Source organism: Sus scrofa, unplaced genomic scaffold (assembly GCF_000003025.6).
Source record: "Sus scrofa isolate TJ Tabasco breed Duroc unplaced genomic scaffold, Sscrofa11.1 Contig435, whole genome shotgun sequence".
NCBI classification, from domain to species: domain Eukaryota; kingdom Metazoa; phylum Chordata; class Mammalia; order Artiodactyla; family Suidae; genus Sus; species Sus scrofa.
In genome coordinates this window covers 9985-26083 of record NW_018085206.1, presented here as the reverse complement: position 1 = coordinate 26083, position 16099 = coordinate 9985, and the positions used below count along the sequence as shown (strand labels likewise).

At 39.0% G+C, this 16099-nt stretch overlaps 2 pseudogenes; one reads left to right on the top strand and one right to left on the bottom strand.

Annotated features, from left to right (window-relative positions):
- The first annotated feature begins 1054 nt into the window (after window positions 1-1054).
- LOC110258792 lies at window positions 1055-6441 on the top strand (annotated as a pseudogene).
- A 2078-nt stretch (window positions 6442-8519) lies between these two features.
- On the bottom strand, window positions 8520-9453 carry LOC100513665 (annotated as a pseudogene).
- Between the last annotated feature and the right edge of the window lie 6646 nt (window positions 9454-16099).

The window sequence follows — 16099 nt, the reverse complement described above, 5'->3', positions numbered from 1 at the left end:
TTTTCTTGAAGTGTTTGATTCAAATATTCCATTCCTTGGGTTGTCGTTGGATCATCCTGGGCAATGATTAGTCTCCTTGCTTGCAGCTGGCTGCTGTAGCTGCAGGTAGATGACATGACGTGTGGAGTTGTATCCCCAAACCCAGGGGTGGGAGCCAGGCTGCCAGGGAAAACTAAAGAATTTGTCTTGAGAGTGGAAAATTCTAGTGTATAGTAAAGGCAAGTTTGTAACAAGTGCAGGTCATTGTAATCTCCAGAACTAGAAGGCCTTATTGATCAATGGGTGATTTAGAGTCTTGGAAGAAGGCATGGGGGACAAACAGCTTAGGAATACTATGCTATTGTATATTCCTTGGGATAAGCAACTCATTACTTGCCCCAATAAGGGCCTTTTTGATTTGTTAGTACCAGAACCATCTTTATTATATTAGATCTGGGAATATATATATATATGTATATATGTGTATATATATATGTATATATATATTATATGGACTTAAAAAATAATTCTCAAAATAGACACAACCTTCTTAAGCTTTATCTTCACAGACATCCTTGTTTCTCAAGGTATTGGTGAAGGTATTGACACTGAAGAGAGTAAGGAACTTGCCCTAGTTTTAGCAATAAAATTTTGTTTGCTGGAGAGATATTTATACGTATAATCTGAATATATTGCTGTCTGTATGTCTGTCTGTCTATCTATCTATATATCTATCTATCTATATATCTATCAATCATCATCATCCCATCATCACCTAACTTGGGGTAGCATAGGAGAAGTACATGATCAGGAAATACAGATGTTGAAGGTTTTCTTTTCTCCAGCTCCTGAGTTAGTTAAAAACCTACAGGCTTATGTATCTACACTAGTACTATATTGAACATTTAAGAAGAAGTAATACCAATGCTAAACAAGGTTAAGGTCAAGTTATCACATGCAATGTACCTATGAGAGATGAGAGAATGAGACACCCAATGATAAGGGTTGTGAAGACAAAAGCCTTAAGGGTCATAGTGTCTACACAGTAGTGCAGCATCTGGACCTTGGGTCCAATATGACCATTACCAAATTTGTAAGTACATGATGCCATTTAGTACAAGGTTTTCCAGACTGCAGCTTACTTGTCATATGTCTTGACAGCCAGGTGAATACATTTCACCTTTTCCAGTGCTTGATGGCAAACCTAGATAGGTTATGACCTTTATCTGCACCCCAGATACAACTATATAACATTGAGTGAATGGAGCCTATGGTAAGACACACTTCTAGTAATGAAAAGGTGACTCCCTGACACAACATTGGTTTGAGGAACTGAAAATTTAGAGTTGAAAGCAAGAAAATATTTATATTTCCCAGGAGAGGAAACAGATAAAATGTGAGGGAAATCGTGAAAAGAATTAGCTCTAGAGCAGAATAGTCAGAGAAACCTACCAAAATACAGATTTCTAAAGATCTGATATTGTTCCTTTTCTTTTCTCATAGCCTTGTTTTACCTCTTGGGAAGATAGTGAGTGTTGGTGAAAAGGACATGATTGACAACTCCAAAATGAAATGCTCTTAGGGAGAAGTGCACATTTGAGTAGAAGTCTTAGCAATGAGACATTAAACAGATATGAGATTGGAGATGCACACATTTTTGGGGATGATTATTATGGGTCTTGACTGTGAATACTTACTAACATTGTATGTCTTTTTATTTTGTCAGGTATACGAAAGTGATTTCCAAAATCTGAGTATGTACAAGGGGAAGTAAGCTCAATATTTTTCCTTCTTTCCTTTCTGTAATTGGGGGAGTTTCAAATCTTTCATTTTTCCACTCATATTTAACCCAAGAGATATTTCCCTACATGCCACTGACATTCTGACTTTTATCTTTGGATCAGGGAAAACCAAGATCACTTTAAACAAATGATTAATTCTTGTAAACTTGCCCTTGTGGGATCTAGTCAACCTGTGAACCCAATAAGCTTCTAAATGACCAGGCAATACCTTAGAATACAAATGATAGGGTTATTTTTGATATATCCTTATAATTTGATCTATTCTTTCAAATCTTATGTATTAACATTTGTCTCGATTAGATGAGAATGAACAGCTTCTTCTGGCATTTTGATAACCTAGGCCCTGTTCTACCCCAACCTCAGTGGTATCATCATATTATAAGTCACTGGTGTGTTCTCACTCTTGAAGTGTTTATTTTTTCCTAATAGCTTATGAAGATGAAAAGAATGGGAAAATAAATAAATCATATTTAATAATAAACAAATACCAGTGTCTAGAACTCTACTCCACATGAAGCTCTGTCCATGATAATTTAATAGTTTATAATCTATTCTAATTCACACCCTTCTCAAATAAAATACTCAATTTACCAGAATCCTACAGAGATTAATTAATGTCATTTCTCCCTTTTAATCCTCCACGCATGATTTGTGCCTTATGGTCTATGATAATCTGACAAAATGTTTTGCATTGGTTTCATATCACTGAGAATGAGTATGGACTCTGAAAATTACCTAAAATCAGCATATATATTTCTTTTTCTTTTTTTTAAGCACTGTGGAAAATGTTTATATCTTTTTCTTATTGAATGCTTACAACAGTCAAGACCACAGAAACATAAAGACTGTTTTCTGGTACTTCTCTTAAACAGAAAGCAAAATACCCAAATGCTCTCTTAAAATCATACTTTTTAAAATGATATCACTTATATGTGCAATCTAAAGTAAGGCACAAATGAACTTATTAAAAAAACTGAAACAGACTCAGAGACTTAGAGAACAGACTTGTGGTGGCCCAGGGGATGGGCTAGGAGTTTGGGATTAGTAGATGCAAACTATTACATTTAGAGTGGATAAGTGATGAGGTCCTACTGTGTAGCACAGGGAACTAAATTATAAATCTATAATTTAATATAATCTTATTATAAAATATAATTTTCAAACTCAGATTTTCTTTCTATAGATGGACTATATTAACCAGAAACAATATAAAAATTTAAAAATATTCATTAATTTATAAACTCATCGTATAATGTTTTTTTGTTACAGCAACAAGTCAATTATTGGATATAGTCTTAATTTCATTTTTTATATACTATAGCAAAACTCTTGATAAGACAGCAAGGGAAATCATTCATAAAAATATTTTGGAAATTTTAAATAGTTACGTTAAGTTTTCAGAGTTTTGGTGGTTACCTTCTGAGTTATAGTTTGAATGGTATTCAGAGATTATTTTCAATATTTTGCAGGGCTAAACGTGGCCTTGAATTTTAGAGATGTTAGGCAGAGACAATTAACTCTAATTAATAGTAAAAATGTACAATTTAGTTTTTAATGTATCCCACTTTTCAAATGTCTCATGCTTCTCTACTCTCTCACTTAACACCACCCCTAACAAGTTATTCCTCAAATGTGGCCCTTAGCAGGATGAGGAATTGGGGAAGAAATTTTAGGACAACCTGTTCCCTTCCCTACAAAGACAGCTTCATGAGCATGTTCCTCAGTGAAGGTTGGTCTGTAGAGTCATTGTTTTCTTTGGGCAACAGTGTATCATGTTGAAGGTATTCCTCAGCAACTGTTGTAACCAGGACAACTCCTTGAAGGGCATTACTTACCACTTTGGGATTTACCCTCCCAATGGCCCCAGTCAAGGAAAGCATGTCCCATTATTCTTTTGTTTCCATAAAACTCCATTTGCTCTAGGAGAAGGGGTCCCCTGAGACACTAAATGCTCTAATGAGCTCCTCTTCCCTGCTAAACCATATCTTTCAGTAGACTCAGAATTCTCTGTTGTGTAGCATGATAACCATAGTAATTTTCAGACTCTGCTTTCCTAGTGTGATGTGGTAGGTTAGACTCTATGGTACATCCAGCCATCCCTTTATGTTGGTGATGTGAAAGAGATGAAAACCAGAGATCAGGTTGGTCCCTACATAAAGAGGCATCAATTGGTCAAATAGAGGGAATATGATCAGACACAGAAAGGACAGAAGTGAAAGGAGTTGTAGTTGTTTGAGTGTTACTCAAGTGGTAATTTAAGAGTATTAAAGGACTAACATAAGAGTAAAGTAAGCTGATTAGTGATATGGGGATGGGAAGGGGAAACTCATATCACCACTCTTTCCTCCATCATGTCGTATTTTTTTTTTTTTCGGTCTTTTTGCTATTTCTTTGGGCCGCTCCCGTGGCATATGGAGGTTCCCAGGCTAGGGTTCAAATCGGTGCTGTAGCCACTGGCCTACGCCAGAGCCACAGCAACGCAGGATCTGAGCCACGTCTGCGACCTACACCACAGCTCATGGCAACGCCGGATCATTAACCCACTGAGCAAGGGCAGGGACCAAACCCACAACCTCATGGTTCCTAGTCGGATTCGTTAACCACTGCGCCACGATGGGAACTCCCATCATGTCGTATTTTTGAAAACCGAGATATTTCATTCCACAGTCTGTGAAAACAGTCTTTGATGAGGTCTTTATTTCTCACTCCCTGGTAAAAATAAATTTAACCATAAAGTTCCTATCTTTACTTACATCTGGTAGTTTTATTTTTTTTGTCTCTTATCTCATATCCCTTCTAAATTCTTTAAGAATGCTGAAGGATGGTTCATGCAACAGATCAGTATATCCCAAGCTGTACTTTTTGTTTTGTTTTGTTTTTTGTTTTTTTTAGGACCACATCTGAGGCACATGGAAGTTCCCAGGGTTAGAGGTTGAATCGGAGCTGTAGCTGCCGGGCTACACCACAGTCACAGCAATGTCGGATCCGAGCTGCATCAGTGACCTACACCACAGCTCACGGCAAGGCTGAATCCTTGACCCACTGAGTGAGGCCAGGGATTGAATCTACATCCTCATGGATACTTGTTGGGTTTGTTACCTGCTGAACTACAACGAGAACTCTGAATTTGATATTTTTGTGAAGGCAGGCCAGCTCTTTTGCCCAACTTGTCTCAGTGTGGGTTTGTCTCATATTTCTTCATTTTAAAAGTCAGGCTGTGCATTTTTGGCAGGCATATGACTGAAGTGACATTGTGTCCAGTTTAGAGCAACATGTCAGTAGTCACATACTGTTGGTTTATCTCAACATTGGCGACGTTAATATTGATTACTTGACTATGGTGATGTCCACCAGGTTTTCCTCTGGTAAAGCCTACTACTTTTCATTTTGTAATTAACAAGTAATTTGTGGGGAGATATTTTATTTTTATTTGATTTTTATTTTTGGCTGTGCCTGTAGCATGCTGAAGTTACATATTTCTGGGCTCTCTTTTCTGTTCCATGAACCTATATGTCTGTTTTTGATAATACCATGCTGTTTTGATGACCGTTGCTTTGTAGCATAATCTGAAATCTGAGAGGGTTATACTTATAGCTGTGTTCTTTTTTCTCGAAATTGCTTTGGCAGTTGTATTTCCATTTATTTTGAGTCTGTGTAATTCTTTTGTCAGGTAAAAGGAGTCAATGATGATGGAAAAACTCAATGCAACTTCTGGAGGCTACTAGGTTTTTCTAATTGGCCTCGTGTGGAAGTAGTACTCTTTGTGGTTGTCTTGATGTTTTACTTGATGACATTGACAGGCAACCTGTTCGTCATTATCTTATCATACCTGGACTCCCATCTGCACACTCCCATGTACTTCTTCCTCTCAAACCTGTCTTTTCTGGATCTCTACCAGCTTCATCCCCCAGTTGCTGGTCAACCTCTGGGGCCCAGGAAAAGCCATGTCTTATGTAGGTTGCATGACTCAACTTTACTTTTCCCTTGCACTGGGATCCACAGGATGTGAGCTGCTGGTGGTGATGTCCTGTGACCGTTATGCAGCTGTATGTAGACCTTTGCGTTACACTGTCCTCATGCACCCTCGTTTCTGCCATCTGTTGGCTGTGGCTTCTTGGGTAAGTGGCTTCACCAACTCGGCACTTCATTCCTCATTTACCTCCTGGGTACCCCTGTGTGGACATGGCCAAGCGGACCATTTCTTCTGTGAAGTTCCAGCACTGCTGCGACTGTCTTGTGTTGATACAAGACAGCTAATGAGCTGGCCCTCATGGTCAGGAGCTCCGTTTTTGTTGTCATACCTGTCATCCTCATTCTCAGCTCCTATGGTGCCATTGCCCGTGCTGTGCTGAGGATGCAGTCAACAGCTGGACTTCAGAAAGTCTTTGGGTCATGTGGAGCCCATCTTCTGGTTGTGTCCCTGTTTCTCATTCCAGGAATGTTTATATATCTCCAGCCCCCATCAGGAGGTTCTCAAGATCAAGGAGAGTTCATTGCCCTTTTTTATACTGTTGTCCCACCTAGCCTCAACCCTCTAATCTACACTTGAGAAACAAAGAGGTAAGAGGGGCAGTAAAGAGATTAATGGGGTGAGAGTAAGCCTGTGTACTTGTGAAATTAATAGAATAATATCATATGATACCAGTGACCTTCCAGTCCCACTCTTGTAAAACAGAGAATACAGTATGTGACGCTGAGGCCAATAAAAGAGCATAAAACACCTGTATGTGGCCTGGAAGCCAGAGCTAGTGTCTGTGATTATCTGATGACACGTCTATGCCTGCACTGCTGAGATACACACAGAAGAGATAACTGAGCATGTGTTTTGGGAATATGCTGCACAGGAATGGGTATGAGGTGACGTGAACAAAGACTGGAGCCATTTGTCTGTGTTATTCAATCCATGATAGGTTGCATGAGCTTTGGTGTAGGTTGCAGAGGTGGCTCGGATCCCACGTTGCTGTGGCTCTGGTGTAGGCCGGTGGCTACAGCTCCGATTCGACCCCTAACCTGGGAACCTCCATATGCCGTGGGAGTGGCCCAAGAATGGCAAAAGACACACACACACTAAAATTAGATACGGGTCACAGTTGGTTCTTGTTTGGAAGAACATGCCATTCTCCAACCAATAGTGTGCTTAGATTTTGATTGTACCAGAATGCATGCCAGAAAAGTTCCAATGATTCTCGTTTTTCTTACCTGTTAATTTCTTCACTACACAACACTGTTGATTTCTCATCATATTAATTCAGTATCAAGTAACAATAAAATCCTTTATTTGCTTAAAAACATAACTAATTTTTCAATGAAGTTTTAGGTTGAGTATGAGTCCTAGAACTAAGTTTATTTTTGTAACTAAGGTACCTTTCCCTTTTAATGATACAGATTCTGAGCATCAGAGAGCTACTTGTGTTGCTTGAAGTAATCAAGTTGCTTTCCATTCTAGAAATATCAATTGTTTCTTTCTCATAATGATTCTTGCACTGTTTCAGAAGGCATTCCTGGCTGTTTCCATCATGCGCCAAATGTTTACATGTTGTGGTTCGTTATTATATCACTAATTTTCTCTTACTGATTCAGAAGGTTCATGCTTATGCTCTTTAAAAGAAATGTTAAGAAACTTATGCACATATTTTGTCCACCTATTTAATTTATTTTAATATTTAAGAATATATTTTAAGGTTTTTAGGTAAATATTCAAACCCTGTATACTTTTTTTGTTAAACAAGACCCACAATGAGTCTTTAAGGAAGCAGTAGCATCTCCATAAGTTGAGGCTGATTGTCTCATAAGACTCCTGGTTGGTCTAAGGTTTATTTATTTATTTATTTATTTGAATTGATTACATTTATTGTTGTACAATGATCATCCCAATCCATTTTTATAGGATTTCCATCCCGTGACCTCAGTGCATCCTCCCATCCCCCGAACTGTCTCCTTTGGAAACCATAAGTTTTTCAAAGTCTGCGAGTCAGTATCTGCTCTGCAAAGAATTCACTGTGTCCTTTTTTCAGATACCACATGTCAGTGAAAGCATTTGAGTTGGTGTCTGATTGTCTGACTGACTTCACTTAGCATGATAATTTCTAGGTCTTCCATGTTGCTAAATATGCCAGTATTTCGTTCCTTAATGGCCGAGTAATATTCCATTGTGTATATGTACCACATCTTCTGGATCCACTCCTCTGTTGAGGGGCATTTAGGTTGTTTCCATGTCTTGGGTATTGACAAGAGTGCTGCAATGGACATTGGGAGGACATGTGTCTTTTTGAGTCATGGTTTTCCCTGGATAGATGCCCAGTGGTCTAAGGTTTAGAGTGTCTCACTCTGAATGCCAGTGCAGTGTGCTCTTAGACATGGCCAATCTTGCAGAAAGTGGTGAAATATTTCTTAAGGGACACTGTCATAGGAAATCCACTGATGAATAGTTGCCGTGGTGACTAGCTTGAATGAATGGGTTTATATTATTACTTTATTCACTTCTTAACACCATTAGAATTTTAGTGTGTGCCACCAGAATAGAACTCTTTTTAATACATTTCCACAAACAGTGCCCTTATGGGTGCATTATTAGCCAGTGTCCCCTTGGTCTAAGAGCATTAGAAAGAACATGAGAACAGGACAAGGCAAGAAGACCTGTGCCATGATCTGGGGAAGTATGAGACAAGAATGATTTGTCAGAGAAACTCCTATATACCTACTCACTTGTTAAAGAATGTCATTGATGTCTGCGAACTATCACTTGGAAGTGAAAACGCTCCTCACCAGGTTGCCCCAGGCACCCTTTACATCCTTGTTCCTCAGAGTGTAGATGAAAGGGTTGAGTGTAGGAGTCACCACTCCATAGAAGAGAGCCATGAACTTGGGCTGGTCCCTAGAGATGGAGGAAGGGGGCTGAAGGTACATGCTAATGCTGGACCATAAAAGAAGAAAACTACAATGAGATGGGAGGAACATGTGCCAAAGGCTTTTTTTCTTCCCTCCGAAGATTTAATCTTAAATACAGCATGTCCATAGAAGCATAGGAAGCAAGAATGAAGCATAGTGGCACAGCTAACATGAAAATGCAAACCACAGAGAGTGTGAGCTCATTGGACCCTTCTCACCACAGGCTGCCTTTTCAGAACAGGAATCTCACATATCAAGTGATCCAGTGTGTTGTGACCACACAGTGGTAAGTGTAATGTGACAGTGGCCTCTGAGACAGCGTAGGTCATTCCACCCAGCCACACAGTGGCCACCAGTAGAATACAGGTGCACCGATTCATGATGAGGGTGTAGTGCAGAGGCTTGCAGATGGCCATGTAGCGATCGAAAGACATAATAGCCAAAAGCAGACATTCTGTGCCTCCCATTATGTGGAAGAAATAAAGCTGAACGGCACAGCGCAGGTAGCTGATTGTCTTCTCAGATCCTCCCAGGTGAAACAGTATCTGAGGGACAATGCTTGTGGTGTAGCACATGTCCAGAAAGGAGAGGTTGGTGAGGAAGAAATACATGGGGCTGTGCAGACGGGAGTCTAAGGTGACACCAGAATGATGGCTATGTTTCCCACCATGGCCATGGGGTATGTTAGAAGCAGAATAATGAACAGAGGAAGCTCTAGCCAGGGACGATCCGCAAAGCCTAGTAGAATAAACTCTTCTGGATGGCTTTGGTTAATTCGTTCCATTATCTGCAATTTGCTTCCCCTGTATCGGAGCAGTGGCAGGAAAGGTAGAAAGATTTTGAGAAATGACAAACACAATTGTGTATAGTGGGAGTATATGCACACAATTAAGCATCCATTCATAGAAGATTGGGTGCAGTCACTTGGGTGGGTGGGGGAGGATAATTAAAAGATGTGACACCAGGGGACTTAATTTCTCCTCATGACCCTACAGCATAAGACAGCTACCTTAAGCAAGTAACCGAACCTTTCTGAATGGAATCTACTACTCTGTGTGATAAAGATGACAATGAGCATGTCCTTGGGCTCTGGTAAGGATTGAATGCCAAGCAGAAGTGACTGTGTTTCAGATGCTCCAAAGTAATGCTCTTTCATCCCTTGGTTTGCAGAAATACCAGCTAAGTTTATTGGTTCCTACCTTCAGGTGCCCGATAATAGATGTGGCTGGGTCTTAGGAATCAGATAGGTCTTTTTCAGGATCCCTGCTGCAAGGCCTTACTGAAATGTTAAGAAGAGTGAAAGGGTGGAGTTAGCTCTAGCACAAGGAGGAGGTGGAGAGAACCTAGCCCTAGCCCTTAGTTATCATCTAGATAGGCTTGTCCAGATGCAGGTTGAATTATTACATCATCCCCATGGGGACTAAGAAGGCTTTTACAGTTTAAATCCATCTTGGTCATTTAGAATTGAGCAAGAAACTTAAACCCTTAGATGACAGCTTGCTGAAGTATAAACTGAGAGAATTTAGCTATAAATATGTTTCTCCCAACTCAAACATTTGTTGTTGGATGTCCCTTTTCTTGCATAACTACTTTGTTGAAACCAGGCCGTTGATTGTTCATGTCAGAATTATTATTATTGTAGTTTTTCTTTATCCGGGCTTATTTGTTTTAGTAAGCCTTGGCTGTTATAACAGCTTACTTACTTATATGTAGCTACAAATAGACATTTATGTCCAGGGAAGGAACAGGAGAAAGTATTTCCACGTGGACCAGAGAGTCATTGGTTTAGAGCAGCAGATTACATTTGGAGGCTGGCAAAGCACAGTTTTCACATACTCTGTTTCTCTGAGTCCTCAAGGCCATCGTGTGAGGTGTCACATCGAACTCCCCTGGGCTAAGATATTATTTTGATTCCAAAAAGAACCCTAGGTCTGTTGTGCACAGTGAGATAATATAATAATAATTCCAGCTGATCCTTAATGAGACCTGTTGTGCCAAACACTACAGTAAACCTTTCAGACCCATGAATCATCTAGTACCTATCCCCAAACCTTATGACAAAGAAATGTTAGTATCTGAATTGTAAGATACTGTTCATCATTCATCCCAGTGTCTGCTAATGACTAGGGAGGATCTAAAGATCAAAAGCCATGAATTCCTTAAATGAGGTATTGAGATGTGAGACTATAAATCCAGTTTTCAAGTTTCCATAGATGTATAGCTAAGCTCTAAAATTCTATGCTCGAACTCTGCTCTTTTCCATGTCATTCTCCTGGTATTTCATTACTTTCATTCTCTGATATCATGACATTTTGTCCAATTTTTCATCTACTTCCAGTGATTTTCCTTCCCTACATAGGGGACTATTTATCTGTGCATATTTTTTATGCTTTTGGCATTGCCCAAAGTGTTGCAGCCATTTCCAGGTCAGAGTCAAACCTGAGCCACAGCAGAGCCAAGCCACAGCAGTAAATGCTAATGTGGGTCTTTTATCCAAGGCGCAGGGACTCTGTTTGAATATTTAAATCTCTTGTCTCTCATCTCATATATTTTCATTTAGTGTATCTTTTTTTTTTTTTTTTTTGCCACACCATGATGTGGAACTTCCAGGCCAGGATTCAACATACTGAGTTTTGGCTTTGCACATCTGCAGCAGTGTGGGATCCTGAAGCTGCTGTCCAAAGGGAACTTCCTAGTGTCTTTTTGTACATATTTCTCATCACACAGCATTTTATTTATATGGACAGGGACTTTTAAGTTATGTGTAGGAAAATGTTATAGAAAGAAAGGAGAGGTTTTCTCTGACTTCAAAATATCTGGATAAACAGGTGGATGGGTCAATGCATCAGATTTCTACTTATATTTTAAAAGTTCACATGATTGGATGAAGGCTACACATTTCCTTTAGGTATTTAATACCTTTCAGGAATAGTGTTTGTTCAATTTACATGCCTTTAAGATGGGTTTAAGTGATAGCCTGATAGAATCTGATTACAAAAAAAAATTCTAGTTGCTCTCTATAGGCACCAAACTAGTTCCAAAAAAGTTTAGAAAGTCTCTTCTCCCAGCAATGAAATGCTTTCTTAATTCCCAGGATATATTTGTTACGTGATATACACACATTCCAAACCTTCCCTAAAAATGGATAGTTTTTAAAATGGGTCTTTTGACTCCTATGTTGATACTATAGTTTAAGCAGCAAAAGGAATTTGAAGAACACCTGAATTTTCCAACTTTCAGAGAAAACAGAGAACCAGAGTACACAGATGAATATTTATGATATCTTTGGAAGTGTGTTTTCCATTTCATAAAATGCTGCCCAAAGAAAAAAAAACCCGATTAGGAAGACAATCAATATATCCAGATGTTTGCAGACGTGCAATTTATTTTTCTGGATCTTGGCATTATTCAACAGCCCATTTATGCTTATCCAGATGAGTCAGCAGGCAAACTTCCTTGGGACAGAGTTCTCCATGGAATGCTTCTGAGTACAGTTAATTACCTCCTGAATATGGGTTGGTAGCAAGTCTCCTTTCTTGTTAATTTGGTTTAGAATAAACTATTTGATTTCTGAGAAACTGGAAACTACTTTTATTATTTAATTCATTTATTTCTCTTTTTAATGTTTCTTTACTGTCATGATTTTTTAAAGTGAAGTGTAATTGACATGCAACAATACATTATTTTCAGGTGTACAATGTCATGATTTTGACATTCCTATACCCTGCAAAGTGGTAACAGTAAATTTAGCCACCATCGGTCACTATACAACAGTTAAAATTTCTGTTTTTTTCCTTTTTTTAATTAACATTTTATTTTTTATAATGATTGCTATTTTTTCCACTAGGGCTGATTCACAGTGTTCTGTCACTTTTCTGCTGCACAGCAAGGTGACCCAGTCAACATACATGTATCCATTCTTTTTTCTCACATTATCATGCTTCATCCCAAGTGCCCAGACATAGTCCAGTGCTATACAGCAGATCCCATTATTATCCATTCCAAAGGCTATCGTTTGCATCTATTAACCCAATTCCAGTCTTCTACTCCCTCCTGTCCCCCCTGGCAAGCACAAGTCTGTTCTCCAAGTCCATGATATTCTTTTCCGTGGAAAAGTTTCATTTGTGCCGTATGTTAGATTCCAGGTGTAAGTGACATCATATGGTATTTGTCTTTTCTCTTTGGTGACTTAACTTCACTGGTATGAGGTCTCTGTTCATCTGTTGCTGCAATGGCCTCATTTTGTTCTTTTTTATGCTGAGTATAGTCCGTTGTGTATCTTACACATTTCCTAATCCAACATTGTCAATGGACATTTGGGTTGTTTCATGTCTTGGCTATTGTGACTATGCTGCAATAACATGCAGGGCTGTGTTTTTTCAAGGAAGTTTTGTTCGGTCTATGCCAAGAGTGGACTGCGGGTCATATGATATTGTATGTATAGTTTTCTAAGGTACCTCCATACGTTCTCCATAGTGGTTTACCAGTTAATTTCTTGCACAGTGAGGAGGGTTTCTTTTTCTACCCCTGTCAGCATTTGCTATTTGTGGACTTATTGATGATGCATTCTGACAGGCGTGAGGTGAATTCACAGTAGTTTTGATTTGCACTTCTCTCATAATCAGTGATGTTGAGCATGTTTTCATGTGCCTGTTGGCCGTCTGTATATCTTCTTTGGAGAAATGTGTATTTAGGTCTTTTGCCCGTTTTTTCCATTGGGTTGTTGGCTTTTTTGCTGTTGAGTTGTATAAGTTGTTTGTATATTTGAGAGATTAAGCCCTTGTAGCTGCGTCATTTGACACTATTTTCTCCCATTCTGTAAGTTGCCTTTTTTTTTAATGGTTTCTTTGCTGTGCAAAAGCTTGTATTTTGATTAGGTTCCATTGGTTTATTTGGCTTTTATTTCTGATGCTTTGGGAGACTGCCCTGAGAAACATTTGGAAGGTTGATATCAGAGAATGTTTGTGTATGTTCTCTTCTAGGAGTTGATGGTGTCTTGTCTTATATTTAAGTCTTCAAGCCATTTTGGGTGTATTTTTGTGTGTGGTGTGAGGGTGTGTTCAGTTTGGCCGATTTGCATGCAGCTGTCCAGGTTTCCCAGCAATGCTTGCTGAAAAGGTGTCTTGTTCCCATTTTATATTCCTTGCCTCCTTTGTCAAAGATTAATTGACCGTAGGTGTCTGGGTTTATTTCTGGGTTCTCTATTCTGCTCCATTGGTCTGCTGTCTGTTGTGGGTACCAGTACACACCGTCTTGATGACTGTGGCTTGTAATGTTCTGAAGTCTGGGAGAGCGATGCCTCCTGCTTGGTTTTCGTTCCTCAGGATTGCTTGGGCAATTCTGGGTCTTTGTGGTTCCATATAAAGTTTGGATGGTTTGTTCTAGTTCTGTGGAAATGCCATGGGTAATTTGATAGGGATTGCATTGAACTGTGATTGCTCTGGGTAGTATGGCCATTCCTTACAATATTAGTTTTCCAACTCAGGAGCATGGATATCTTTCTATTTCTTTGACTCCTCTAATTGCCTTGATTAATGTTTTATATAGTTCAGGAGGTAAGCTTTTGCCTCGTTGGTCAGGTTCTTCCCAGGTATTTGATTTATTGGGGTGCAATTTTAAAAGGTATTGTATTTTTGTATTCCTTTTCTAATATTTCATTGTTGATGTACAGAAATGCGACTAGTTTCTGAATGTAATTTTATATTCTGCTACTTTGCTGAATTTGTTGATCAGTTAGAGTAGTTTTAGGGTTGAGTCCTTAGGGTTTTCTGTGTATAGTATCATGTCATCTGCATATAGTGACCATTTTCACCTCTTTCTCTCCAATTGGATACCTGTTGTTCTTTTGTTTTTCTGATTGCTTGGCTAGGATTCCAATACTATGTTTGAATAAAGCGGTGGTGAGAGTGGGTATCCTTGTCTCGTTCCAGATTTTGTGGGAAGGCTTTCAGCTTTTCTCCACTGAGTATATATTTGCAGTGGGTTTGTCATAAATGGCTTCTAGTATGTTCCCTCTATACCCACTTGGTGAGGGTCTTGATCATGAATGGATGTTGGGCTTTGTAATGCTTTCTCTGCATCTATTGAAATGATCATGTGGTTTTTTGACTTTTCTTTTGTTAATGTGGTGTATGACGTTGATTGATTTGCATATGATGAACCACCCTTGTGCACCTGGAAGAATCCCACTGGTCATGGTATATGATCTTTTTAATTTATTTTTTATTTTTTATTTATTTTTTTTTGTCTTTATGCCTTCTCGGGCCGCTCCCATGGCATATGGAGGTTCCCAGGCTAGGGGTTTAATCGGGTCTGTAGCTGCCAGCCTATGCCCCCTATGTGGGATCCGAGCCGCGTCTGTGACCTACCACAGCTCATGCAACGCCGGATCCTCAACCCACTAAGCGAGGCTAGGATCGAACTGCAACCTCATGTTTCTCGTCGGATTTGTTAACCACTGAGCCATGACGGGAATCCCATGATCTTTTAAAATGTTATTGGATTGGGTTGGCTAAGATTTTGTTGAGAATTTTGGAGTCTATAGTCATCAAAGATATTGGCCTCTAGTTTCTTTTTTGGTATCTTTGTCTCGTTTGGAATTAAGATGATTGAGTATCATAGATGTGTTTGGGAGTGTTCTTCTTCAACATTTGGAAAAGCTTAAGGAGGATGTGTATAAGTTCTCTTTGTATGTTTGGTAGAATTCGCCTGTGAAGCCATCTGGTCCTGGACTTATCTGTAGGGAGTGTGTTTTACGACATATTCAATTTCCTTTCTAGTGATGGCTTTGTTCATTGATCTGTTCTTCTTGATTCAGTTTTGGCAACCTGTAAGTCTGAGAAAGTTGTCCATTTCTTCTAGGTTGTCAAATTTGTTGGCATTCAATTGTTTGGAGTCTTCTCTTAGGGTTTTTTGTATTTCTGCCGTATCCGTTGTGATGTCTCCTTTTTCATTTCTTATTTTGTTTATTTGGGTTTTTTCTCTCCTTCTCTTGGTGAGTCTGGTCGAGGTTTTGTCAATTTTGTTTACCTTTCAAGTACAGCTCTTGGTTTATTGGTTTTTTTAAATTAAAAAAAAACTCTATTTCACTGATTTCCTCTGATCTTTATGATTTCTTTCTTCTGATGACTAGGTTTCTTTCGTTCTTCTTTTTCTCATTCATTTAGGTGATGGGTGAAGTTGTTAATTTGAGATTTTTCTTTTTGAGGAAGGCCTGTATTGCTATGAATTTCCTTCTGAGCACTGCTGTTGCAGCATCCCAGCGATTTTGAGTGGTTGTGTCTTCATTATCATTTGTTCAGCGTATTTTCTAATTCTTCTTGATTTCCTCCTTGACCCAATGGTTTTTTAGTAGCATGTTGTTTAGTCTCCATATAGTTAGTTTTTTCTCTCTTCTTTTCATGTGCTTGATGTGTGCTTTCGTGCCATTG